The sequence below is a fragment of the Zonotrichia leucophrys genome, chromosome 12 (genome assembly GCF_028769735.1).
Source record: "Zonotrichia leucophrys gambelii isolate GWCS_2022_RI chromosome 12, RI_Zleu_2.0, whole genome shotgun sequence".
NCBI classification, from domain to species: Eukaryota; Metazoa; Chordata; class Aves; order Passeriformes; family Passerellidae; genus Zonotrichia; species Zonotrichia leucophrys.
Genome location: NC_088182.1, coordinates 699,880 through 725,270, shown reverse-complemented (window position 1 = coordinate 725,270; position 25,391 = coordinate 699,880). Strand labels below are relative to the sequence as shown.

The 25,391-nt window shown below is 51.8% G+C and overlaps 1 long non-coding RNA gene across 3 annotated transcripts in view; it reads right to left on the bottom strand.

Annotated features, from left to right (window-relative positions):
• Nucleotides 1-10,373: 10,373 nt before the first annotated feature.
• The window catches only part of LOC135453236 (uncharacterized), a 50,972-nt gene continuing 35,954 nt past the window's right edge, over nucleotides 10,374-25,391 (bottom strand). The window contains exons 2-6 of one of the 3 annotated variants that reach the window (XR_010441802.1): nucleotides 24,190-24,363; nucleotides 23,656-23,734; nucleotides 20,240-20,324; nucleotides 11,938-12,069; nucleotides 10,374-10,545 (exon numbers count right to left, since the gene is read on the bottom strand). This is a non-coding gene — a long non-coding RNA (uncharacterized LOC135453236). The remainder of the gene's footprint in view (nucleotides 10,546-11,937; nucleotides 12,070-20,239; nucleotides 20,325-23,655; nucleotides 23,735-24,189; nucleotides 24,364-25,391) is intronic. The other 2 variants (XR_010441803.1, XR_010441801.1) reach the window with 2 other exon arrangements.

Sequence of the window (25,391 nt, the reverse complement as noted above, 5' to 3'; positions counted from 1 at the left end):
CTGGGTGCCCTGGGGTGCCTGAGACCCTACACCTGCTGCACGTCAGGGTGCAGCTGGTTACACTGGGAATTCTGACCCCCAAATCATTAAAAATCCCCTTTTTAAAGAGATCCATCCTTCAGCACTGCAGTGCTGAGACACTTCCCGATCTGAAAGCACTTAATGAGATAATTTGCAGGGAGCTTTAACGAGTTCCAGCCATCTCTTGGCTCCATCCCACCACGGCGGTGCTGACTCCCTGCAGCCACTTTCACAGGTACAATTTGGTCCTAGAAATTGGGTAGTTTTTTTAAAAGCACTGCAGTCTAAATCATGTCATATTCTCAGTGAAACATTCGGAGAGTAAATGTAGAGTCCTGGAGAGAAAAATGTTACTCACGATTTTCACATAATGGAGCTGCAGCATAAAAACGCCCTGGGCTGAGTAATTGTGAAAATGGAGCCAAAAATAAAACCCTGAATTTTTTCCCAAAGTGAATTTCAGGCTCCCATATCCATGGCAAGAATAAAAGTTTAATTTCCATCAATATAAAAGGATTAGAGCTTAGATTTGCATGGATTGTCACAGTGCTTGGCTGCAGCGGCCCCAGCTCCTGGCTCAGGCCTGGTGGAGGTTGGCCCACACAGTCAGCTACACAGCAGGAAATGGCAACAGCTAAAAGCCCATCTTTTTTTCATGTGTTTTGTCCTCTCTGATGTCCGTGTTTAGGTAGAAGTTACATGTCCATTAAAGGATTTAATTGCTCCTTTTTGCCAGGGCCCTGCCAGGGCTGTATCCAAGAGCAGAGCCATGGCCCAGGGCTGCCCGGCTGGCACAGGGCTCACCCTCCTGAGCCTGAGCACAACAGAAACCAGAGAAAGCTTTAGGAGATCCCAGCACAAATTATCAAACACAGAATCAGTGTCACAACCTGACAGGGCATTTGCCACCAGATCTGTCCCCACACCCCCACAGCCTGCAGGCCCAGCCATCGCAGAGCTTTGCTGAACATCATCAGCTGTGTGTGTAAATCCGAAATTATTTCAGCTGGAAAAGCCCTCCAGACCTCCACATCCAGGCTGTGCCTGATCCCACCTTGTCCCCAGCCCAGAGCTCTGAGTGCCACCTCCAGGAATTCCCTGAGCACCTCCAGGAATGGGCACTCCAAACGCCCCTGGCAGCCCCTGCCAAGGCCTCACCACCCTTTCCATGGGGACCATTTCCTCTCATCCTGTCCCTGTTCCCTGGGGGAAGAGGCCAATCCCACCCTGCAGGTTCCCTGCTTTGGCACAGGTGTCTGGGTAAGGAACCTTGGGCGATCCTTTTTCCTCTTTTCCTCCTTTGCTTCCTAAGCAAAAGCAGCTCACACAAACCAGGAAGAGCTTTTGCCACGTTTCAAGCAAGAGCAGAGACTCCAAGCTCAAATTGCTCTAATAATTTATTCTGGTCTTGAAATCCCCGGGGTTATTTCACAGAAAATGTATTTTAAGTTGTTTGGCTCCAAAATGACAAGATAACAGACGATACATATTCATTTGCTGCCCCGAGATGGTGATGAGATGTTACAAAATAAAGCAGCAGATCCTCCCTCCCCCAAACAGTGACTTGTGGCTTTATCTCCCCACCAGCACCCGAATTGTGCTGCCATTTATCTCGAGGGGGTGTTTGTGGAAGGGATTGTTTGCAGCTGGAGCTACAAGGCATGAAACAAACTGATAATGGAACTTTCTTCTGAAGCTCATTCTTTCGCGGTGGCATTTTTCTTTTTTCCTTTATGAGCTTCATGACAGGCAGCAGTAATTTCCTCTCTGTATTTTAGCACAAACAACAGATTAGTGTCACACTGTTTGCTGGGAGCCTTTGCTCGCTGCTTGCATGAGCACTTGTTGGTGTTTGGCGCGTTCCAAATAAATCATGTGGTCATTCATGAAGATAAAGAGCAGAAGCATCTCCCTGGCACGGCAGGGCAGGCTCAGCACAGCTCCTCCTCCTCCTCCTGCTCCTGCTCTGCACAGGCAGAGCTGAGGAATGGCACTGGCACAATGGCAATGGGAGTCATAGAAAACACAGGCCAGGACTTTGTCTTCTCTAAGGACACAGCCCAGCCCTGGGCCCTGCAAACACCCACAGCCCAAAGGCAACAAAAATGTAACACAAATTAACTGCATCCATCACAAAGGGTGAATTATTTATCTGGAGAGCGTGTAGAACACATCATAAAACCTCACAGGAAAAATTACTTTAATTTTTGCCCTTCTTCACACAATAATTAATTATTTTTTTCATACTTTTAGTAATATCACAGTGAGAAGCCAGGAGGAAACATTGCATGGCAGTTCCTCCTGCTTCTCTGATGTATTTCTTCAAGGCAGAGCTTTCTATTATTCCACCCTTCCTCCACCACTGAGAAATCAACCTCCTGTTCTGTTTTCTCCAGTGCTTCCAAAGCAAATGCTCCTCACCCATGTTTGGGCTCCATCCCTTGCCCCCAGCCTCTGCAGGCTTTGTCTCCTCACCATGAGCTGGTCCTGCTGTGATAGATCTGGAAATCAGAGAATTTCCAAAGCACAGCCAGCCCCAGGCTGCCCCAGCCCCACCATGGCACAGCCTGGCACAGGATGGAGCAGCTGCCAATGGAGCAGCCCTGGCTTGGACCCCCCCATTCCAGACAAAACCCTGCAAATGCCACAGGCAGTGATTTGGAAAAAAAATAGAGTAAAACTCTACCCAAAGACCACCATGAAAAATTATCACCACCTCACACAAACTTCCCATTTTAAAAATAAAGTACCACAAAATTTGCTTTCAAAGTAGATAAACCAAGAAGAAACATTTATACTTTTCTTCTGTGTTGAGATAAGTGACAGAAGTTGAGTTAAAAAAAATTAAAAACTGACTCCAGGAACTTCCAGGACACCAGCCCGGAACCCCAGGAACCACCAGGTACCTCCCGCCCCTCAGGTGCCCCCAGATACCCTCAAGCACTCAGCTTGTCCTGACTGAGATCCCTCACCCAGGCACTCAGCAGCCATATCCGCGCCCAGGGCTCTCCTGTCACCATCCAGTGTTTCCAGCACCATACATCGGTCTGCCTTTGATCAAAACAGATCCCCTACATGAAACTTAGCTTTTTATATAAAAAGGTTTTATAACTATCAATTACAGACCAAGAAAATTACTACAGAGTGGAAAATTACTATTGGGTAATAAAAATAATCTGATTAATTGCTCTCTGATCACTGTATACAAAGATCAGGATATGAAAATTGCATTTTATTGAGTTTATTCCTTCTAGATTCCCACATAAAAGTTGGGTTTATCTTTTAATTGATCGACAGTGCATTTACATATAAATCTGAAATTTTGGGTGTGGGAAGATGGCTTTAAATGAGCAGCAGAGGACATCCAGCAAGTGAGGAAAAGGCTCAAAAACATTTCAAAGTTACCCTTAAGGAATGCTGGTGGCTCTGCACTGGGATCTGTTGCCATTTATCCTCTAATTAATCAGGCTTTTGTCTTAATTTCTGTAATTGCTTCACAATTTTGTGAGAAATCAAAGTATTAGTTAAAAAATATTGCTGGTGACAGGGACTGCAGCCTTGTGCTGCCTCCTCAGAGGGCCTGTCCCAAAAGGAGATAAAACCCATTAGAAAGGGCACAGGGAGCACCTGCCCAGGCTGAAAAAGGCGTTTCCCAAATGGAAATAAAATCCACAAAAAGGGACAGGGAGCAGCTGCCCAGGTGCCAAAGGCACTCCATGGCCAGGCCCCTGTGTGCCACCTGCAGTGCCACCCAGACTGAGTACCAGGTAATGCTGCAGAAATGTTTAATTCATGACCCCCTGCACGCTGGCACCTGCTTTTCTTTGGGCACTTATTTAACACGGGTTTAATTTACTTATTTGAGAGCACCAAGATATTTCCTAATTACCTGAAGTGCTTAAACGATTCCACCATTAATAATTCCTTTATTTTCAGCTGCGAGGGCTCAGCTGCTGCCAGAGCAGCCCCCTCAGGCTGGGCCTCCCTCCCAGGGCAGAGGCACAGAGAAATTCTGGATATTGCCTGGGCTGCCCCCTCTCCCACCCAGGACATTTTCCTGCAGATGACTTTGCTCTGCTTGGCTTCTTAGGAGGATACAAATAATCCTGTCAGGCCTCTCTGTTCTACTCCATTTACCAGCTTTACTCTGAGCATTTCTTCTATAAATGTGGGGTAGAAAATTACCTCTGTGGGGTACAAATTACTTTCAGCTCAGGCTTTTCCCAGAGGAACATTTTTTGAACAAAGAAGGAAGAATATTTGGAATTATTTTCTAGTGCATCCAGTTGTGACCTCACAAATCTGAGCAGGTATAAATAAATATTTGTCATTCCATCCCCTGGATCCCTGGCAGTGCCCAGGGCCAGGCTGGACATTGGGGCTGGAGCACCTGGGAAGATGGGAGGTGTCCCTGCCATGGCAGGGGTGGCACTGGGTGGGATTTAAGGTCCTTTCCAACCCAAACCATTCCACAAAATCAACTAAAATGTCTGCACAATCCAACCAATCTCAAGGTATTACTGTGAAAACACAACATATTCATTTGAAATGTAAATAAAAGGAAAACTGAGGTTGGGGAAAAAATGGAAGAAGAAATGAGAGGCAGGGAGTGCCAGCAGCTGTGTTCAGCTGGACACATCCAGAGGCCTGGCCATGGACATGTCCCTTCCTGAAGGGATGGGATGCTCAGATACCTTCAGAAGAAGATAAAGAGATAAGGTTGAACATCATTCGCTGCAGAGCCTGGCAGGTGCTGAGTGCACAGAAAGGAGGGAGCGCCCATGTCCCCACGCTGCCAAGGGCACCAGGATGCTCCAAGTGCCAACCTTCCTTTGAGTGCACAGAAAGGAGGGAGCGCCCATGTCCCCACGCTGCCAAGGGCACCAGGATGCCCCAGGTGCCAACCTTCCTTTGAGTGCACAGAAAGGAGGGAGCGCCCAGGTCCCCACCCTGCCAAGGGCACCAGGATGCCCTGGTGCCAACCTTCCTTTGCCCAGGCACCCTGTGCAGCCCAGCTGTGCCTGCCTGCTGCCCCTGGGCACCTCCTGCTCCCTCCTGCCGTGGTTATTCTCACTTAGGCTCGACAAGCTCCGTGCCTGGACAGAAATGGTTTGGTAATTGGCCTTATAAATGGCAAGGACTCAATGCACTCTCACTCTCATCTCTCCCAGCAACTTAATAACTGCAGATTATGGATGATCAGATCCACCTGGAGATTGCAAGTGCAGTTTCTGTCATTAGAATCAGGCACAGAGCATTATTTAATAACTGCCTGCTCCCTGCCCTGCAGCTGGGCTCTGCAGAGAGCAGGAGTGCTGTGCCCTTCCCAGAGCCATGCATTTCTGCACCATGGATCTCTCATTTGGAAGCAAAGCCCAGGCCAGCCCAGGAGAGCAGCCCTGAGGGAATGCTGAGCCCAGCACCAGGCGGTTTCCTTTAGCCAAGGTTTCAGAGCAGGAGGATGTTCAGGTGGGACCCATGTCCCTGCCAGCCCTGCTGGGAGTGAAGCCACTCCTCTGCTGGAGAGGAACAAGAGCTGTCAGTGATTCTTTGGGTAAAGGGGAAAAAAGATAAGCCAAATATGCCAATTTATGCGTGGAAAGGTCAGAATTTAAGAATTCTCACTTCTTACACTGCTACATATCTTAAAATGGAATAAATTTTAAGAGCACCATAAAACTATATTCTTCATCCCATTTCCCATGTAACTGGTGCTCCCTCTCTGCCTGCATAAAGACAAGCCTCCAGCTCTTTTATTAATATCCATGAGCATAATTTAATGGCTGATCCAGCACTGGAGACACACATTTCATATTTAACAGAAAGGCTGATTTGGAAGGAGCCTGGAAGAGCTGTAATGAACAGACTGGTTGCTCAGTCTGCTCAGATCAATACAACATCATTTACTTATTGCCACTTATTGGCCAAGTCATTTTTTGTCATCTTGGTACTTGTGTGTAGCAACCAGAAAAGTGGCAGACAAAAGGACTTAAAATTAATTATGTTCATGTGGCTTCAATTCATGTAAAAGCCTAAAGCCCCCTCTGCAATAGAGATCAAACAGTTCTCTTTATTTCCCTGCAAACACACAATACTGAAATAGCACAGAGCACTCCTAAAGAGCAGGCCAAAACTGCTTTGTGCACAGGGCCCTGCAAACAGGCAATAAAAGGAGATGTCTTTATCAACTGCAGCACTGAGCTGAACCTTGGAAAGGAATAAACACCACAAAGACAACAGTGCACGCAGCAGGGGCTGCCACTGCTGCGGGGGCCATGGGAGGCTCCAGCCAGCACTGGGGAAGATAAAGCTTGGAGGGCCTTTCTGGAGAACACCTTTTATGTGCTCCCTGCCCTGGGCCCAGCTCTCTTTCCAGCTCATTCCAGCTGGCTCTGCCTCATGTGTTATTCATGCACCTCAGGATTGCCAAAGTGAGCACGTTGCCCGAGCTGCCAGAGCGCATTATGGTAACATCACATTTGAAGGCTCTTATTTCCCCCTATATCCAATTATTTTTCCTCCTAGGTTCCAGAATCAAAAACATGTGAGGGAAAACACCTACTGAAAGTTCAGGGTGCAGGGCTGTGTGTGAGCCAGGAGTGCTGCCAGCCCCTGATCCCATCAGGAGGGGTGGTGCAGAATATGGATCGTGGAATAGGGATCATGGAATAGGGAACATTCATGGAATGGGATCATGGAATAGGGAACATGGAATGGGGAGCATGGCCAGGCTCTGCTGCCCCTCCTCACCAGCCTGGCTCCACAGCCAGTCCTGCCCTTCCCTCTGAGCACAGGAGGAATTTTAACCCATGCAGGCTGTGGTGTGCTCAGTGCCTGGTGGTTCTGTGTGCTGTGGGACACTGTGAAATGTCACAATTACAGATTTGTGAAATGTCACAATTACACAGATTTCCTTGTGGCCAGCTCACCCCAAGTGCCACACTGTGCCTGCCCTGGCTTTGCTTCTCTCTGCCCCTCTCCCAGCTCCTCAGAACTCCTTCCACCAGCTCCCCTCACAGGTGGGTTGGTTTCATTTCAGGAACATGGAAAATCCCAGGATAACGCACAGCCCCATGGATTCACCCGTGGGACACAAACCTGCCCATCCATGGGGCAGCCCCAGCCTCTGAGAGCCCAGAGGGATTTCATGGATCCCCCTGGTGCTGCCTCTCCAAAGGGCCCCACAGCCAGAGGTCTGGGCTCCCTCTCCCCTTGCACAGGCACGTGGAATTCAGAACATGCCCTGGTACCTCTTTCCTCCAGAGATGGAGATGTTTGCTCTGAGAAACCCTCAGATCCCCTACCAGCAGCAATAAATATGATTTTGCATCCCATTTCCTGAGGGAAAAACACATCAGCTCACACTGCCTGAGCCATTTGAAATGTTCCTCCTTGCAAGTGAAACCTGAATCCCCACACATCAGACTCCAGTCAGGTTTCACTCCCCACCTATTCCAATCCTACGACTCATTATTTGTGGAGATAGACAAATAGATGCAGCACGTGAATGTTCTCCCCACTGCTGCTTAATGGTATTTTTTCTTCCTTTTTAAAATAAACAAATACATAAATAAAGCAGATCCTCAGACTGCCTCTACTGCAGAGGCAGCTCAGAGCACAGATCCAGCTCCTCATCTGTTTTCTCTGACCTTAGTCAACACTGCCAATAAATCAGTCTCCCCCCACTCCCAAAAAATAAAAAGCCTGTAAAGTTGTGCGCTTCTCCTTCCCTTTTCACCTCCACCTGGTGTTCAGCACAGAGATTCCCACCTCTAAGTGATTATTTTTCCTCCTTCCACCCAGCTCTGTGCTCCAGCAGGTCTCTGCTGCAGACAGGGGCAGACTCTGGCTCTGCTGTCCCTGCTCCTTTCCAGACACACAAACAGAGCTCAGACACTGCTCTGCCCCCAAACAGAGCTCAGAGACTCTGCTCTGTCCAACAGAGAGCTCAGACACTGCTCTACCCCCAAACAGAGCTCAGAGACTCTGCTCTGTTCAACAGAGAGCTCAGACACTCTGTTCTGCCCCTGGCACCCAGAGCAGCCCATTCTCCCTGCCCCTGGCACCCAGAGAAGCCCATTCTCCCTGTCCTGGCCCCCCAGTTTGCAGAGCCCCTCATTTCCAGCTCTGTGCCCTGCAGCAGCTCCCTGGCAGGAGCACAGCAGGGCACAGCAGCTCTGCTCCCCTCCTGCCAGGGATGTGCCAGCCCCACTGCTCTCCCCTCACTGGGCATGGAGGGCTGGAGGCTGAAATAAAAAATCAAAGAGAACAGAGCTGCTCCATGAGTGCTGAGGAGCTGCACACAGCCATAGTGCTACCCTGCACTATTAAGAAAATAAATCTTCAGGAATCAAAGGCCCCAAACAAACAGATTTATTCACGTCTCTAGGCCCACTTCTTTCCCTTCCTCAGAGTTAAAAAAAACCCCAAAACCTAAGCCTTTCATGAAAAGCTTTTAAAAATCCATCCTGAGATTGGCTATTCTGCATTTCATGCAATATATATGGGCTTGGGAAATTTTACAGAACAAAATGATTACCCTAAATTATTGATCAAAGGCAGCAAGTGTATAGAGTGGCCTGAAGAACGCACAGGCTGCTCAGAGGAGAGAGCCCTGGTGGTGACAGCACTGACAGAGGCATGGATCACACTGAGGGCTCATGCTCACTACATCATCTTACTGCACAGCAAATATGACAGCCAGCTTTTCATTCTGATGCAAAGTTTGTAATGTTGCCTCAGAAGTGAACAGAGGGGCATCAGTTTAGGGACAGGAAAAGAAGATGTGGATACACTCAGTGTAAATACACCCATCCCAGGCAGCAGTCACACACCACCACACGTGTTCAGGGCCCTCAGTGACCTCCCAGCAGTTAAAGTTCCTCACATCTCTCACAGGGCAGGGAGGGACAAAACAGAAGTGATGGAACAAACCAGCAGAGCTGGCAGCCAGCTGGGCACACACATTCCAGGGGTGGCAGAGCCAAACCTGGGCAGGAGCTTTCCAGAGCTTTCTTCAGACAGTCTGCAACAAGAGAAAAACTTTCCCCTAAACGGAGGCAGGTTCAGCAATGCCCTCCCACAGGAGCAAAGCATTTCAGCAGCCCTAGGAAAGCCAGACTCCTGCCCAGCTGTGGCTGGTAAAACACAAACAGCTGGGCACAGGAGAGACCCCTGAGAGCCAGGCTGGCAGCACTTACCTCTGACAACTGGGACAGCACTGAGAGGCCTTGCCCACCCTCACTGACATCCTGCAGCACCCCCTCCCTGAGGCACACCCTGGCTCTAGCAGCAGCAGCTGATTGCTGCTCATCCCAACGAGTCCAGCTGTGGGTGAGGAGCACGTGCAGCAGGGCCCTCATTAGAGCTGAGCCCGGGTAATTAGTGGCACCAGAGATGCTCATTCCATGGCTAGAAATGAGTTTACCACAGGGAGTCCAGCAGCATCTGATTTCCAGGGTAATTAAAGGATGTGGTGCTTGGGGACATGGCTTGGTGGCAGTGCCAGGTTTGTGGTTGGATTGGGTGATCTCGAGGATCTTTTCCAACCTTCAGGGTTCCATTCTATTTATTTTCCAGTCTATTTATTTTCAAAACAGGCATCTGCAAAGGCAGGAATTTCCATCATTTCATGGCATTTTGTTTTTGCTCCTTATTGAAACACGGGATTACCTTCAGACCATGCAGAACAGGAGTGTGTGTACCTACAGGTGATGCAGGCCATTCAGGTGTGCTGTGTGTACCTGCAGACCATGAGGTGTGTGCAGGGGTGTGTGTGTGTGTGTACCTGCAGACCATGCAGAACAGGTGTGTGTGTACCTACAGACCATGAGGAGTGCTGTGTGTACCTGCAGACGATGCATCACAGGTGTGTGTGTGTGTGTACTGCAGCCCATGCAGAACAGGTGTGTGTGTGTGTGTGTGTGTACCTGCAGACCATGAGGTGTGTGCAGGTGTGTGTGTGTGTGTACCTGCAGACCATGCAGAACAGGTGTGTGTGTGTGTGTACCTGCAGACCATGCAGAACAGGAGTGCTGAGCAGCACAGCCCCAGCTCCCAGCCCTGCAGTGCCAGGCCAGTGCTCACTCCCATTCCCTGCTTTTCTCTCCACTCTAATAACCCATCCAGAGCCGTGTGTGAGAGGTGTCAGCAGGAGGTGTCACAGCACACCAGGAGCAGCAGAGCTGGAAGAAAACTGCATTTCTGATGGAAAAAATGCTCCATCTTCCCACTCTCCCACAGATACAGATAATAACCTTCATCCAGCCTGAAAGCTGAAACCACAGTGTGTGATTTACAGTGCTCAGAGAGTGGAACCAGGGGTGAAACTCCAGCCTGGCACTTACCCTGGCCAGGGCTGTGCTCAGAGGACGAGAAGATGAACAAGTCAATTACAGAATGTCCTGCTCCTCATCTCCCCAAGTAATTGAAGATTCGGTATAATTTTTATGGAGTTGTTTTTAATTGGTGCCATTTGCTGCAGTGAATGAGGTGCAGCATTGTCCCTGTGTGATGGATGTCTCTCTGCAAATTGGAACCAAAACGTGCAAAACATTCTGGCCACTGCCACGGCAAAGCAGCCCCAGCCACAGAAATGCAATTCATTGCCTGCCCTTGAAATATTAGGGTACTAATCTATTTATTTGGCTGTTAGTGATGGTCTCCATCAAGGTCAGGAGAAATTGCTCAATTAATAAACTCCTGCTTGCTGCCAGCACAGCAAAGCTCTCCCTGGAGCAGGGTGAGGCCCTGGCACGGGCAGGGCAGCTGGGTTTGTGCAGAGAGACCACAAACCCTTTTCTGGGGCAGAGTTTGGGGTTTGGGGCTCCCCTGTACCCCTGGCAGCTGGATTTGTGCAGAGGGACCACAGGGGGACCATGAGCAGGGGGACCACGAGCCTGCTCAGGAGCCCTTCCCACTGAGGCAGAGCAGCCCTGGCTGCTGCTGGAGCATCCCCTGGCCCTGGTACCACAGCACAGCCCCACGGGCCAGGCTGCCCATCCCCAGCTGCTCAGGGGCAGCAGCCAGAGCATCCCTGCACACCATGAAATGTGCCAGGTACAGAGGGTTTAATCATCCCCACTCGCTCTCAGTAAATGTGAGTTATTGCAGCGGGGTGTGCCTGCTCCTGCAGGGCCCTTGGGGCTCTCCCACCCAGCAGCTCTGAGGCCTCTGTGCAGTTCTCCCCAGATTAATTAAGGTCTGGATTCAAGATTTTTGTCAATGTCTTGGCAAAGGTTTATGGAGGTCCTTAAGGTTAATTTATAATCCCCTCAAGAATAAGTAAATATTTAAACTTCCCCCAGTGGTGTAATTGAATGTTTTAATTCATGCTGGTACACCGAGTCAGGCAAATGCTTCTATGGCTGGAGATATTTATTAAATAAATGAAAATAAGAAATCACCCCTGTCACTTTGCTGGATTTGGAGCAAAGTGCAGCTCCTGACAGCCCTGGCCCCACATCCCACCTGCTCAGCAAAGGGCCAGGTGAGTGTGGGTCTTTAATTTTCATTTTAGCCCAATGCCCAGGTGCCAACAGGCAGTGAGGGAGCAGCACTGCCCAAGGCCTGGGGCTGGCTGATGAGGGGCTCTCCTTGGCACAGCTGCAGGGTCCTGTGCCCTCCCTGGCTGGCACAGCCCCATCCCCACAGGGACACAGGGACAGGCATCCCCTGGCAGCCTGAGGGACTCTCCCCTCCTTGGGCACGGCAGGGGATATCACTGCTCATGGTGTGGGGTTGATTGTGGTGAGAAGTGGCAGGAAATCTTTCCATGGCAGATTAATAAACGCCGTGGGTTTGTGCAGTGACAGCTGTGCCTGCACAGGATCGATGAATGTCAGGGGTTTGGGAGGATGGGGAGGAGGGACTCACTGACCTGCCTGCCACACCAGGGCTTCCCTGGTCCCCACTGACCTGCCAGCCTGGGGCTCCTTGGTCACTGTTGAGCTGCCACACCAGGGGTTCCTTGGTCACTGCTGAAATGACAAACCAGGGCTTGCTTGGTCACTGCTGAGCTGCCACACTGGGGTGGTTCCTTGGTCACCACTAAAATGACAAACCAGAGACTCTTTGGTCACCGCTGAGCTGCCACACCATGGGTTCCTTGGTCACAATTTAAATGCCAAACCAGGGGTTCCCTGGTCACCACTGCCCTGCCACTCTGGGGGCTCCTTGCTGGGCACGCAGCACACAGAGCCCAGCAGCCAGGCTGGCAGCTGCCAGGCACAGCAGCCCTGCAGCTCCCCCGGATGCCCACCCCAGAGCAGGGCTGTGCGTGCTGTGCCTGCAGGAGCTCTCCTCTCCTCCCAGGAACCCTGGTGCCCAGGCAGGGCCTCAGACAGCTGAGAGCTCCCTGATGTCTCAATCAGGGCAATTATCTAATTGAGCCACTGGGGAGGCTGGGAGGGAGCGCAGGGGAGGGGAGGGAGGAATAAATCACTGAGCACAGTGAACCATCTGAGCCTGTGACAAACGGCACAGACTGAGCCTGCTGCTCCCCTGGACTGCAGGAAAAGCAGCTCTTCTCCTCTGAGCAGTGTTCTCCAGGAGAACATGGGGTCAGGCAAGCACCTGCTGGCCAAGGCCACCTGCCAGGGCTGCAGGGACAGTGTCAGGATCTTGGATTGAACATGGGCTGAGTTTTTGTTCCCATTTAGTGCACCCCACACACAGGGCATCCCTTGAAGCTATCCCTGCTAAGCTCTGGCATCCCAGGCAGCTGCATGGAGTTGGCACTTCCTGGGTGGGAATTGCTTCCTTGGGCTGGAGGAGCCAAAGCCAGCTGGGCTCTGAGGTGCCAGCCCTGCTCCAGGGAAGGGTCCCCAGCCCCTCCTGCCCCTGGCAGAGCCTCCTGCTCCAGGTGGGATGGGAGGCAGGGCAGTGAGCGAGCCCTGGCTGGGTGGCAGCGCCAGCAGTGATGTCCCCAGGGCTGGAACGTGCCATTGGCAGAGCTGCCAGCCCAGCCAGCTCCTCCCTGCAGGGAGAGCAGGATTTGCCCCTCAGGCTCCAGATGGCTCAGGATGCAGCCCCTGCTTTCCCTGCCTGCCTCCCTGGGCTGGGCAGGATCAGGGGCTGCAGGGCCCTGCCCAGCTCCCTGGCATGAGGGGACACACAGCACCTGGGTCCCAACCCCAGAGACAGCCCCAGCGCTGCCAGGGCTCAGCACCACCCCCAGAGGAACAGAGCCAGGGACAGCCAAAGCTCTCTGTGCCTGTAATGCATTTCCATTACAGCATTAAGGATCTTTCTGACCCAAATACACGTCCTGAGAACACAAATAACTGTAAGGAATGCAGCGTTTAATCTGCCTGGATTCAGTCCCCAGAAAGATAAAATCTATTACACGTGTTATCCCCTGCCCTGCCTGTTAACCCTGCAGGGGCTGGTGCTGAAACACATCTGTAACTGCAGTCCCTGGGGGCTGCCAGGCCCCAAATGCTCCTGCTGGGCACTGGGGGCACTGCTGGGCAGTGCTGGGCTGTCTCAGGGAGCTGTGCTGCCAGCTGGGCTCACAGGGGACACTGCACTCATTCCTGGCTCTGTGCCTGAGGGAGCCACCTCAGCAGCATCCCTTGGCCTGCACGGGGCTGGGGAGAGCACAGGGTTAGGGCACAAGAGGGGCACGAGCTGCAGAGCTGACAGAGGATGAGGAAACACGAGCTGAGGTGCAGCTGGGGCAGGAGCACAGCCTGGCTGAGGCCTGAGCAAAGGCAGAAACTCAGCACAGCCCCAGAGAGGTTTGGGCTGGAAGGGACCTCGGGGTCCCTCAGGGCCCCACCCAGGGCAGGGACCTGCCCTCCCCTCCCAGCTCACACATTCAGTGACAGCCTGTTCCAGGCCAGGGTTAACTCTAGCAAATTAATTTTAACTGCAATTCAAAGAAAGAAAACCCACTTGAACATTTCTAATCAACAGGCATCTAATGAGGCCTGTTAGCTCCTGGAGTCTGAACACAGTGGGGAAATTTCCAAGATAATTTACTTCATTAATATTCAGCTAGAAGTGGATCATTCAATACTTTCCATGGTGGCATTGAGATAAAATACATCAAAAAAATTTTCTATTTGACATGGACTTCAAGTTTCATAAGTTTTTTTCTATCTTAGGAAAAAAAAAAAAAAACCACTTCAGAGTGAAACAAAACATTACCGCTCAGATCAGCCAAAATGAGTTCTGGGACTCTCTGAACCAGCAGTGCCCATGTAGGAGCACAGCAGAGCCAGGCAGGAGAATCACAGGAATCCCCTGCTCAGGGCCCATGAATGCTGCTGCTGTGTACAATTCTTGATACAAGAAATGTCAACAGCCCTTGAGAAGCTGTCAGCCTTTTTCTAGAACAACAGAACAGCTTTATTGTAGCAGCTCTCAGCCTCCAGCCCAGGCTGGGCTGGATTGCTTGGTCACAAAGGAAATTAAAAACCCAGTCAGAGCTGGATGAGAGAGCTCCAGAGTGAGCAATGTGTGAGTCCTGAGCAATAAAGGGATGAGCAGGGAGGAGAGTGAGACCTGGCTGTGAGCCCTGAGGAACCCAGAGCCTTGTGTGCAGTGCCAGTCCTGCCTGCTCCTGTCAGCAAGGGGACATTGTCCTGTCACTGCCCGTGTCCCCTAGGGAGGGGACATTGTCCTATCACTGACCAGTGTTCCCTGGGCAGGGACATTGTCCTGTCACTGCCCGTGTCCCCTAGGGAGGGGACATTGTCCTATCACTGCCCGTGTGCCCTGGGCAGGGACATTGTCCTATCACTGACCTGTGTCCCCTGGGCAGGGACATTGTCCTGTCACTGACCTGTGTCCCCTGGGCAGGGACATTGTCCTGTCACTGCCTGTGTCCCCTGGGGAAAGGACACTGGCCCTGTCACTGGCACTGCCCGTGTCCCCTGGGCAGGGACATTGCCCCTGTCACTGCCCGTGTCCCCAGGATCTCAGCTCACTGTCCCTTGCAGACAGAGCCCCCCAGGTGCCAGGATGGCAGTGCCACAGGGACATGTCCCTGGCTCCTAGGAAGCAACAGGACTTTCCCCATGGGGACACCTGGGCTTGCACAGGACACAAGGAGGTGACTGAGAAGTCCCTCCTGGCAGGAACAGTTTGTGTTCCCATCAGCATCCTCCTGTTCCTCCTCCTTTCTATCCCCATCCAAGGTGCTGTTCCAAACAGCCCATGGAATGGGCTCCCCACAGATTCCATCAGAGCACACTCCAAACGCAGCACCAGGAGTGAGGGGAAGCTGAAATCACCAATATTTGAAGGACCATTTTCTGAAGAGCTCTGTGTGGCAGGGGAGGGGAGGCTGCAAAAGGCACCAGCTGCTCCTTGGGCTCTTCTCTGTCCTGTGTGCTGCAGCCAAGGTTTATTTACCGGCAAGGTGAAAGAATTCAGGGGGATTTGGTCAGCACAGGTGTAGGTACAGGGTACACACAGAAAGCACAGCTGCACACAGCATGTATCCATCAAACACAGATACACAAACTCCTGTCTCCACACCTCATCTTAATTTTCCAAGACTGCTCTGCTGAAATGCTGTAAAACTCAATTTTGAGCTCACAAGATGCTTGTTAGTGCCTGTCTCTATGTGACTCGAGGGGACCAAAGTTTGATTTTTTAAGGGAGTTTCTTTCCAATCAGGAGACTGAATGTGCTCATGAACAGACTCCAAATGCAGACCAGATCCTATTGCTCTCCATCCTATCCCAGTGATGAGCCCTGATCCCAAAGGGGTGTTTGCACATCAGGGAGATCAGATAGTGGCCAACATGGAATTGCTTCTATTTTACTGCTGCTGTTGGTGTAATGTTCCTGTGCTGCAGGCACAGGGAACCAGCAGCTCCATCCCTCATCTCTGCTGGGCTCCTTCTGCTCCTGCTCCTGTCCCACCAAACTGCTCAGCCCAGGGCTCACACTGTGACCCCTGCATCTGCCTCCTCTGCAAACTGCCCAGCACCTCTGCCCCAGCTTTTCTCTACTGGGGCAGCAAAAGGGACCCAAAATGAAACCTTTGGGTCAATATTGTCCCACCTTGGAGCAGGCAGCACCACCAGCTCCTCCCCACACCACACACGCCACTACCTCCACTACTGAAAATACAGGGGGAAGGAGGATTCAAGTTTCATATTGTTAATGGATTAATTAAATTACATTCTTGTGATTCAAAGGCACTTAGGTTAATTTAAGAACATATATTTTACCCCAAACTCACTTAACTGCCTTGTAATTTTTTGCTGTTTCCTCTTCCATTATTGCTGATTAACAAGATCCTTGGGAATAAATAGAAGTGCTCTCTCTGCTGTAATTAGCCTGTCTGTCCCTCTGATTAGCTAATTCCTGCTTTGTGGCAGGGAATCTGGAGATCCTAAACACTCTGCTCTGCCATCACCATTCCAGCCAGAGAGCAAATGGAAGTTTTCTGAGGAAGAAAGGCCATGGCCCTGCTTTAATAGATGTTTGGGAAGGCACCAAGGTCCAGCCTGGCATCACTGGAACAAATGGATTTCAGTGCTCTGAGCCAGCACAGGCCAGGCAGGAAGAACAGGGGACACAGGGGAAATTGCTCAGCCACAGCTCAGCAGAGCTGGGATGGAATCAGGCCAGAGCCCTGCCCCAGGAGCAGAGCTGGGACACCCCCTCTGTGCCCACCCTGGGACACCCTGGGGACACATTGGGACACCCCCTCTGTGCCCACCCCTCTGTGCCCACCCCACGGGGTGTGTGTGACCCCCAGGGCTGCAGGGACACAGAAATGCAGCAGCTGCAGAGTCTGAGCCAGCCCAGGATGAGGCCATCAGACCCCAGGCTCAGATGGTTCATCCCAAGATGCTTCTGTCCCAAACAGAGGGCATTTTGTCAGGACATCCAAAAAGGAAAAGCTTTTTCTGGGCTTCAGTTGCTTGTGCATTTATAGAGCTGAGCACAGGGCTTTAAAAAATATTAGAGTTTTTGAAAGGATTATTTTTCCCAGCTGTCATTAGAGTAAAAGAGTTATTTACCAATTTTTAGAGAGTCCTAAACAGTATCATCTCACATTTTGAAAGGTTGGAGTTATTTAAATGTATTAATACAGCACTGAGAGACAAGAATTATTCAGAGGTCAGGAGGAAGCATTTGGGGTCACGGTGTTTTCGTGCCAAATAGAATTTTTCCTGAGCCACAATGACCCCGTGCAGTCCCTTTGTCACCTGGGCATTCACAGAATGATTTCCTGAGCAGGGGAAATCGATTCTTGAAGGTAAACTTGCATTGGCAGTAGGTAAGAGCCTGAGTGACCCCTGCCCTGCTGCATCTCCCATTTCCATGGCAGAGCAGCGCTCAGAGGTGGCACAGCAGCCTGGGGGTCTGGGGGCTTTCAGCACCAGGGTTTGCACGGTGCCCTGTCCCTGCTCAAGGGGCATTGGAGAACATGGAAGGGGCAAAGAAGGAAAATTCTATTAAGTCTGAAAGGGAGAGGGAGATTCTCCTGGTCAAGGAATTGATCTCCCTGTCTGTCTGGGCAAAACACCCTCGGGGATTTTGGGAGAGTTCTGCTGGGTGTGAGCAGGGCCAAGGCAGCCAAAGCAGGAGCCCCATCCCTGGGTGCCCTGGCTGCAGTGGGACCCCCAGTGGCACCTTGGGAAGGACACCAACAGTGCAGGGACCCAGCTGGATGTCACCCACCCCAACAGGGCAGGGACCCAGCTGGATGTCACCCACCCAACAGTGCAGGGACCCAGCTGGATGTCACCACCCCACCTGCAGGGACCCATCCCTGTCCCCCCACCTGCCCCAGCCCCATAGCAAACCCCCCTGGGAGCACAGACCCTGCACCAGGGAGGCTCAGAAGGTTTAAATGCCCCCTGCCCTTGCTGGGGAAGGACCCAGAGCAGCTTTCCCCACCCAGGAGGGGCTGGATCACAGACCTGAGCAGCAGCAAACAAATGCAGATGCACTGGACTAAATAAAACTTTGCTTGTGATCTCCATGTCAACAAATTAGACAACTGTGTTGGCAGCTTGGCAGGCTCCTCTTGTTTGCATTGGTAAATCAAGCTCCTAGTCCTTGCAGCTGTGCAAGAATTTCCAATTTTTTTTAATTTTTAAATTTTTTTTTTTTTTTTTTTTTTTTTTTTGGGGGGGGGCTTGTTTTGGTTTGGTGTTTTTGTTTTGGTTTTGTTGTTGTTTTTGCTGGCATCATTCCAGAAAGCTGACTATATGGGGGTCTGCCCTTGTGTCCAAACCCTGGTTAACTCTGATTGTCAGAGAATAAACAGTGACTGGCAGCCCTGGGCTGGTTAAAGGCACCTGCCAGCACTTCACAGGAACAGAGAGGGGCCCATTCCCTGCTCCCGGTGTCCCACGGGGTCCAGGGGGAACAGATCGGGGGTTCATGTGGGAAGGGGGACCCTAAAAAAGGGAATGGCCCTGGGGTTGATGTGGGAATGGGATCCCAGGAAAGGGAACCCAGGGAGGAGCCCCTGCACAGGGCAGTCAGGCAGAACAATCTGAGGCTTCCCCTTTGCTCCTGGCAGCACAGCCCCGTGTGTTTGAATTCAAGCTAAACACCTGAGTAGTTTGTAGGCCCTAACTCTGATCTGTTCCCAGGGGTGCAGGAAGGGCCCTGAGCAGCATCCCCACCCCAGCCTGTGCTTGGAGGAGGAGGGGGCAGCTCTGCAGAGCATCCCTGCACAGGGCAGCCAAAGCCTCCCATTGCTGCACCCCCAGCTGCTGCCAGCCCCGAGGGACCGGGCAGCTGGGGATGGATTTTATCCGGGGATTGATCATGGGGGTTTAAAGGGCAGTGCCCATCTCGAGGTGCAGCTCAGGGCAGGGCTGGGTTCAGCAATTTTTGGTTTTGTTGAGCAATAATTCCAATTACCCTGCTGGGACCTTGCAGGGATCTGTGAGTGCTCCCCAGGAGCTGAGCTGGGCAGTAAAGGGAGCCCTGAGACCAAAACTGCTCTCTGAGGGATGGAGCTCTCAGGTGTTTGTGACAGTGGGTTTGCCAGCCCTGCTTTCCTGCACAGCCTGGCACTGCCACCCTGCCGCTGTCCTGCCACTGTCCTGCCACTGTCCCTCAGTGCCACCCACCCAGCAGTTCAGCAGCTCAGCCTGGCACTGCCACCTCTCCTGAATGGCCCATTAGCCCACAGCAGCTTCCCACAAACACTCATCCCCTCCAAGGCTCACCTCATAAACCTTTACGGTGCCTTTTTCCTTATGATGATCCAGCACAAACACGATTTAATGGGGCTGCAGGAAAACAAGCTCAGCCACAGACAGCAGGCAGTGATTGCAGCCCCCCTCTCATGGCTTTTTGTGTCCTGCTGCTCTCCCTCTCTGCTGTGGTTTCTCTCTGCTCGTGCTGTCACTGGGTTATTACTGCTCTCCATTACAGCCTGAAGGTCTTTTGTGGTTACACTTTAAAGGTGGCTTTGTGGCTTTCTTTCCTTGCTTGTGAATTTGATTCAACTTTGCTCTGGGTTGCTGTTATACCTGCTCCACCACTGCACCCAATCTGGGAAAAGCAGCCGTGTCCAAAGGAAATGCTGAGACAACCACACAAACAATTCCCTCGAGATGTGCCTTTTCATCCCTAATCTGAATTTGGCTCAGTTTGCAGAGCAGGAATCCCACAGGTTATTGATCAGGGACAGCTCCTGGCTGTTCCCCACAGCCAAAGCCATCACACATCCCAGCAGCCTGGCCTGGGGTCCCAGCCTGGGGTCCCCCTGCTCTCCCTCCCTCCCTGTGAGCAGGGCACAGCCACACCACCACAAAGAGCAATATTGACTCCTTTAATTACATTTACCACCCTTATTACTCACTGCTATGAGGCAGCCTGGGCTGAGCCACAGCCACAGCCACGAAAAATCAGCAGCTGCACAAACATGGAACAAAATAAGCAAATAAGCAAATAATTCATAACCTAAGCAAAGACTTCACGGGGCTTGTTTGCTCTCACAAATGCAAACACACACAAATACGTTTAAACAAAGAGATTCTGCCAAGATTTTGTGTGGGAAATTTGTCCTGGCTGGGGTGATCTGGGGTTTGGTGGCCCCACACTGAGCACCAGAGCCAGGAGGGGATGCCCCAAACACCCCAAACATGACCAGCACAGAGGGCACTCCTGGGAGGTGCCATTCCTCAGTGCCACCCTCACCTCTGGCACTGTCACCCATTACTGGGCTGCCACCAGCTGGGTGCAGCTGGTTCTGACCCGTGTCTGAGCTGGTTCTGATCCTCACCCATGCTGGAGCTGGTTCTGATCCGTGCTGGAGCTGGTTCTGACCCATAACATTGCCCAGGGAGGTTTGGGCTCTTTAGCAGCATCTAGAAAAAGGTTTAAAACAAAATATGTCAATGACATAAAAAAAACCAAAAGTCCAGTCAAAGTCTGGGCATTGCAGTTGACTTGAGCCCCTTTAGAGCCAGCCAGAGCAGAGCTGGGGTGGGAGAGCTCTCCACATCCCAGTGGGAGCCCTGGCAGGGTGGGCTGTGCCATAATGAGTCCCTGCAGTGACCCTGGTGTGTCAGTGTTTCTACAAACACCCAGGGAAGTGCAGAGCCAGCCCAGAGATCGGAGCCAGCAGTGAACAAAGTTTGGCACAAATGATGCAGCTGCTGATGAATTAACTGTGGGACAGTCTCTGGAAGGACCTCAAAATAACTCATGCGTTGAGAGCCTCTATAAATCCTGCTAGTGGGGTGTCCTTGGTGAGCAATTAGATGAGTAAGTGCTGTTTGTTCGGGGAGATTCTCTTTTGAAGATGTTCTGCTGGCAGGTAAAGATGGAGTGGCCAAACCAAACCAAGGAAAGCTCTGCCAGAGCCCGGTTTGTAACTCAAATTAGGTTCATTGTCGGATCTCAATATCTCAGTCCTGAGATGCTGAGCCTCCGAGACCAGCTTAGGGGCCTCGGGACTCCTGGAATGTTGCCAGAAGTGTCTGGTAGCTGGACTTTAACCCTACACAGGAGACGACAAGGATGAGGGCTTCACAGGGCCTCACCGGGGTGAAGGGTGGAAAGATTAGTTAATTAGAGGGTGAGACACAAGGTTTAAGATTTATGTACAGGGGGTTTAGAGGAGTAAGATGGAGGAATTGGGGTGTGTCCTGTCCTCCTCCTTCTTCCTCCTCTCCTCCATCTTCTTTGGCCACGGTGGCACCTTTCTATTGGTTATTACTAAGAGTACACCGAGTTATAACAATAGATGGCATTGGGGAAAAATGATAAATATTGCATACGTAGCAAAGGGTATAAAGATAGGTGCCTGCCCCGGAGGGAGACGGAGTGTGCCCATGGCTGACTGCTGTGCGGATCTCTGTTGGGCTGAAAGAACATCTTTTAGATAAACAATTAATAAACATAAAACCAGAAAGAAGAACTGAAGCCTCTTCTCGTCCTTGAACACGCGGGTGCCTCCGGGCCGCCTCCGGGCTCTCCAGGCCCCTCAAACAGCCGAGATAAACCTGACAGTTCATGAGTGTTATCAATTTTCCCTCTCTTTACTGAAAATCAAGGATTCTTTCACTTTCAGATCTTTAAATCATGTGCAAAGGTGCGACAGGATTTAGTGTTTGCAAAGGTGGCATTTTCCTCTGGCCTGTTACAGAAACAAAGGAGCCCAACAACATTCATTGCATGGCTTCTCACACACAGATGATAGAGCACTGCTGATGCCTGAACGCCTGACTTATTTGCCAATTTATTATTCATTTACTTCCAGATTCTAATGTCTAATTTATTCTCTAATGTATCAATTTCTCCCCCGATTTATCCTCTGTCATCCACTCTGGAATTTAAACACAAACAAGTAAATAACCCCCCGTTCTGTGTGGCAGGTGTGCAGTGAGCCATCATCGTTTGGCACAGCCAGAGCAGGATGCAGAACAGAGGAGGAGGAGGAGGGACGGATTTCTGTGCAGAGCCCAGTGCTCCACCAGGCGTGCAGGAGAGGGACAGAGCACAGAGAAAGGCTGCAGGTACAGCTGGGCATGCAGGGCAGCCCTCAGTGCCCATCCTGGGCATGCAGGGCAGCGCTCAGTGCCCATCCATCCATCTGGGCATGCAGGGCAGCCCTCAGTGCCCATCCTGGGCAAGCAGGGCAGCGCTCAGTGCCCATCCTGGGCATGCAGGGCAGCGCTCAGTGCCCATCCATCTGGGCATGCAGGGCAGCGCTCAGTGCCCATCCTGGGCATGCAGGGCAGCACTCAGTGCCCATCCATCCACCTGGGCATGCAGGGCAGCACTCAGTGCCATCCACCCAGAGCTCAGAGTCCCAGAGCTCAGATGGATCCCATGCCAGGAGCCTGCCTGCCTGCAGGGATGCAGGGGGAGCAGCCTCCTCCCCAGCCGTGCTGCACAGCAGCTGGGATTTCATTCTCTGGGCATTGGCAGTCTGGGCACAGGCAGCCAGAGCTGCAGTCACACAGACAGACAATTCCTGCTTCAGAACCAGATGGAGGAAGGCAGGGAAGCTGCTGCAGCCTCGGGAGTCACGCTCTGCGTTTGCTCCTTTTTCCCCAGCTGTGAAACACAGAATTAATGCTGCCCATCTTCACCTCCCCAGGCTTGGCCATCTTCACCTCCCCAGGCATGGCCATGGCAGGGATTTTCTAAAAAAGGCAAAAACCATCTTGGCTGCATCTGTGTTCTCCTGTCCCTTCCATTACACCCCACTGGGAACAGCCTCTGGGGGCTCCTGCTCTGATAAAACCTGAGCTGGAGCCTGTGCTGGGCACAGCTCCTGTCCCTGTCCCTGTGGCACCACTGCCCTGCCAGATCCCACAGCAGCTCCTGTCCCCATGGAACCATCCCATGCTGGATGTGCTGGGAGCTGCAGGGGCACCCCACATCCCGCTGATCCCCCTGGGCCTGGGGACAGCCCCGAGCTGGGATCCAACACCTGGGATCCAGCCCTGGGATCCAACACCTGGGATCCCCCTCCATCCCAGGCTGCTCCCAGCCCCAGTGCCCAGCCTGCCTCAGACCCTTGCAGGGACCAGGGGCAGCCCCAGCTGCTCTGGGCACCGGTGCCAGGGCTGCCCACGCTCAGTTCTCCCCATATCTGACCCCAATCACCCCTCTCAGCATTCCTTGTGCCAGACACTCCTTTCACTTGTCCATTTCCATCCCACATGGTGCCACCTCCACCCCTTGCCAAGTGCTGACAGCTCAGGGACAGGACAGGCACAGACACTTGGGGTTTCTCCTATCGGCTTCATGGAATTATTTCTGCTTTTCTCGCCCATTTTTAGAAAAGAGATAGATTAATTCCCATAAAAACATTTCAGTTATTATTCCCAGGGTATTGTTTGCTTTCCCCTTTCTTTCTTTTTGTACTTTCAGTAGCAGTGAAAAAGGGATGAAGAAGAATAAATGACATTATCAGCCATTTTGAGAACAAAACTGAAAGTTTTCAAAAGTCTCTTTATAGTGTTCATTACTTCCATGACATCAAAGTGGTTTTCTCTTGAGTAAGCAGTTGACTTTTAAACCATGGGACAGATGAAGAAAGCAAATTTCACAGGAAATAATGATAATTTAAAAGTAATTTTTCCAAGTGAAAGTATTTAAAAATGAAATCCATAAAAATAAATCTAAGCACTTCTAAGCTTAACCTAAGATGATTTAAAAGACACAAATGAGGGATGTTCTTACTGCCAGCAAGGGATGGAGGTCACACTGGAAGCTTCCTTCTGTCTTCCCCATTTCTGTACTGGGACATTTCTCACAGCCCCTGTCAGATTTTAAATGAAGTGCAGGTCTGGAGGAATTGGGAACCACCCTCGGGATGCTCAAGCACAGCTGCCCACACCCTCTGCCAGCTGCTGCCAATGACACTTTGGTCAGGCTGGATTTTGGGACAGGTTCATGCCCAGAGGGTGCTGGCACTGCCCAGGGAATGGAACACCACCCTGAAGCTGCCAGAGCTCCAGCAGCTGCCAGGGATGCCCAGGGTGGGATTTGGGGTGTCTGGGCAGGGCCAGGGCTGGGATGGGGGATCCTGGTGGGTCCCTCCCAACCTGGGCTATTCCATGAGCCCATAGAATGTTTTCAATCCCAATTGCTGGCCTGAAGTGCTTTCAGGAAGGCTTGAGAGGGAGGGAGGCAGCACAGCCCAGCCCAGCTCCTGCCCCATTCCCAGCCCCATTTCCAGCCCAGCCTGCCCTGTTTTCCCCAGGTAACCCAAACCTTGCTGTTGATTTACTGAGGTGCAGTCCAGCACATGGCAGGAGCCTCGCCAGAGCAGAAGAGGATGAGGTCCCCACGTGTGGGGCTGGGTGTCCCCACAGGGACAGACAGACAGACGTCCTGCTGGACAGGGCTGGTCCTGCTGGGCCCCCTGGCTGAGGCAGCACTTGCTTCCTGCCAAACACACAAAGAAATCTCGCAGCTTCAGTGTTTCAATCAAATAAATCGTTCCATTCCACATGAGATGCCTTTCCCCCCATTCATCCTCGGGTCAGTGAACTGTCACCCTGCTACAACCCACGAGGCAGCATTCAGGAAGAGAGGCACCACTCCAGAGCAGCAGGGCCAGGAGCTCCCTGCTGCAAATGTCAGCACTCGGGATGGAACGAGCTTTAAGAGTTCTCCCCTTCACCCTTCTGAGCAAAATCCCATTTTCCATGTGTTTCATGGATTGCCAGGTGTCATCTGCCCCTCTCCCTCGCTGGCAGAGGAAGGGGAGCTGGGCATCAGGCAGGGGAAGGAGGAGTGCTCTGAGCAGGGAGGGCTGGTGTGCCCCAGGTGTGCCCTGGCTCTGCCCCAGGTGTGCCCTGCTGTGCCCAGCTGTGCCCCAGGTGTGCCCAGCTGTGCCCTGGCTGTGCACTGCCCTCAGATCAGGGCATCATCTACACCTGAAACCTCATTTTTTGGTGAGAAGGGCTGCTCTGGAGCCATGGGGTTCTGCAGCTGGGTGTTCCCCACTTCTGCCACAATTATTAAGGTATCTCTTTTTCCAGATCCTGCCCCAAACTCTATTATTGAAGTGCCAAACTTCATCTGGTTTACTCCAAACTCAGTTTAACCCTATGAATTCAGTGCCAGTGAGAACTGCACTTAGCAACTCCAAATCCAGCTCCTGCCATCACCTCCCCAGCCAGGCTCCATCCAGAGTGCAATGAGGGAAAAATGGAATTCCTGCTGACTTTGACGCTCTGCACCCAGGGATGGGCACTGGGCACCCTCTGCACCCAGGGATGGGCACTGGGCACCGTCTCCAGCCCGGGCTGGCTCTCTCCAAGGCATTACAGAGAACAGCTCCTCTCCTTCCCCCTCTGCTGGCGCACTCGCAGCCGCTGCAGTCCCCAGACAGCAGCGCAGCCGCTCAGGTTCCCATCCCGAGTTACACACAGCCCGTTTCTCTCCAAATCCTGCACAAATCCCCCAAA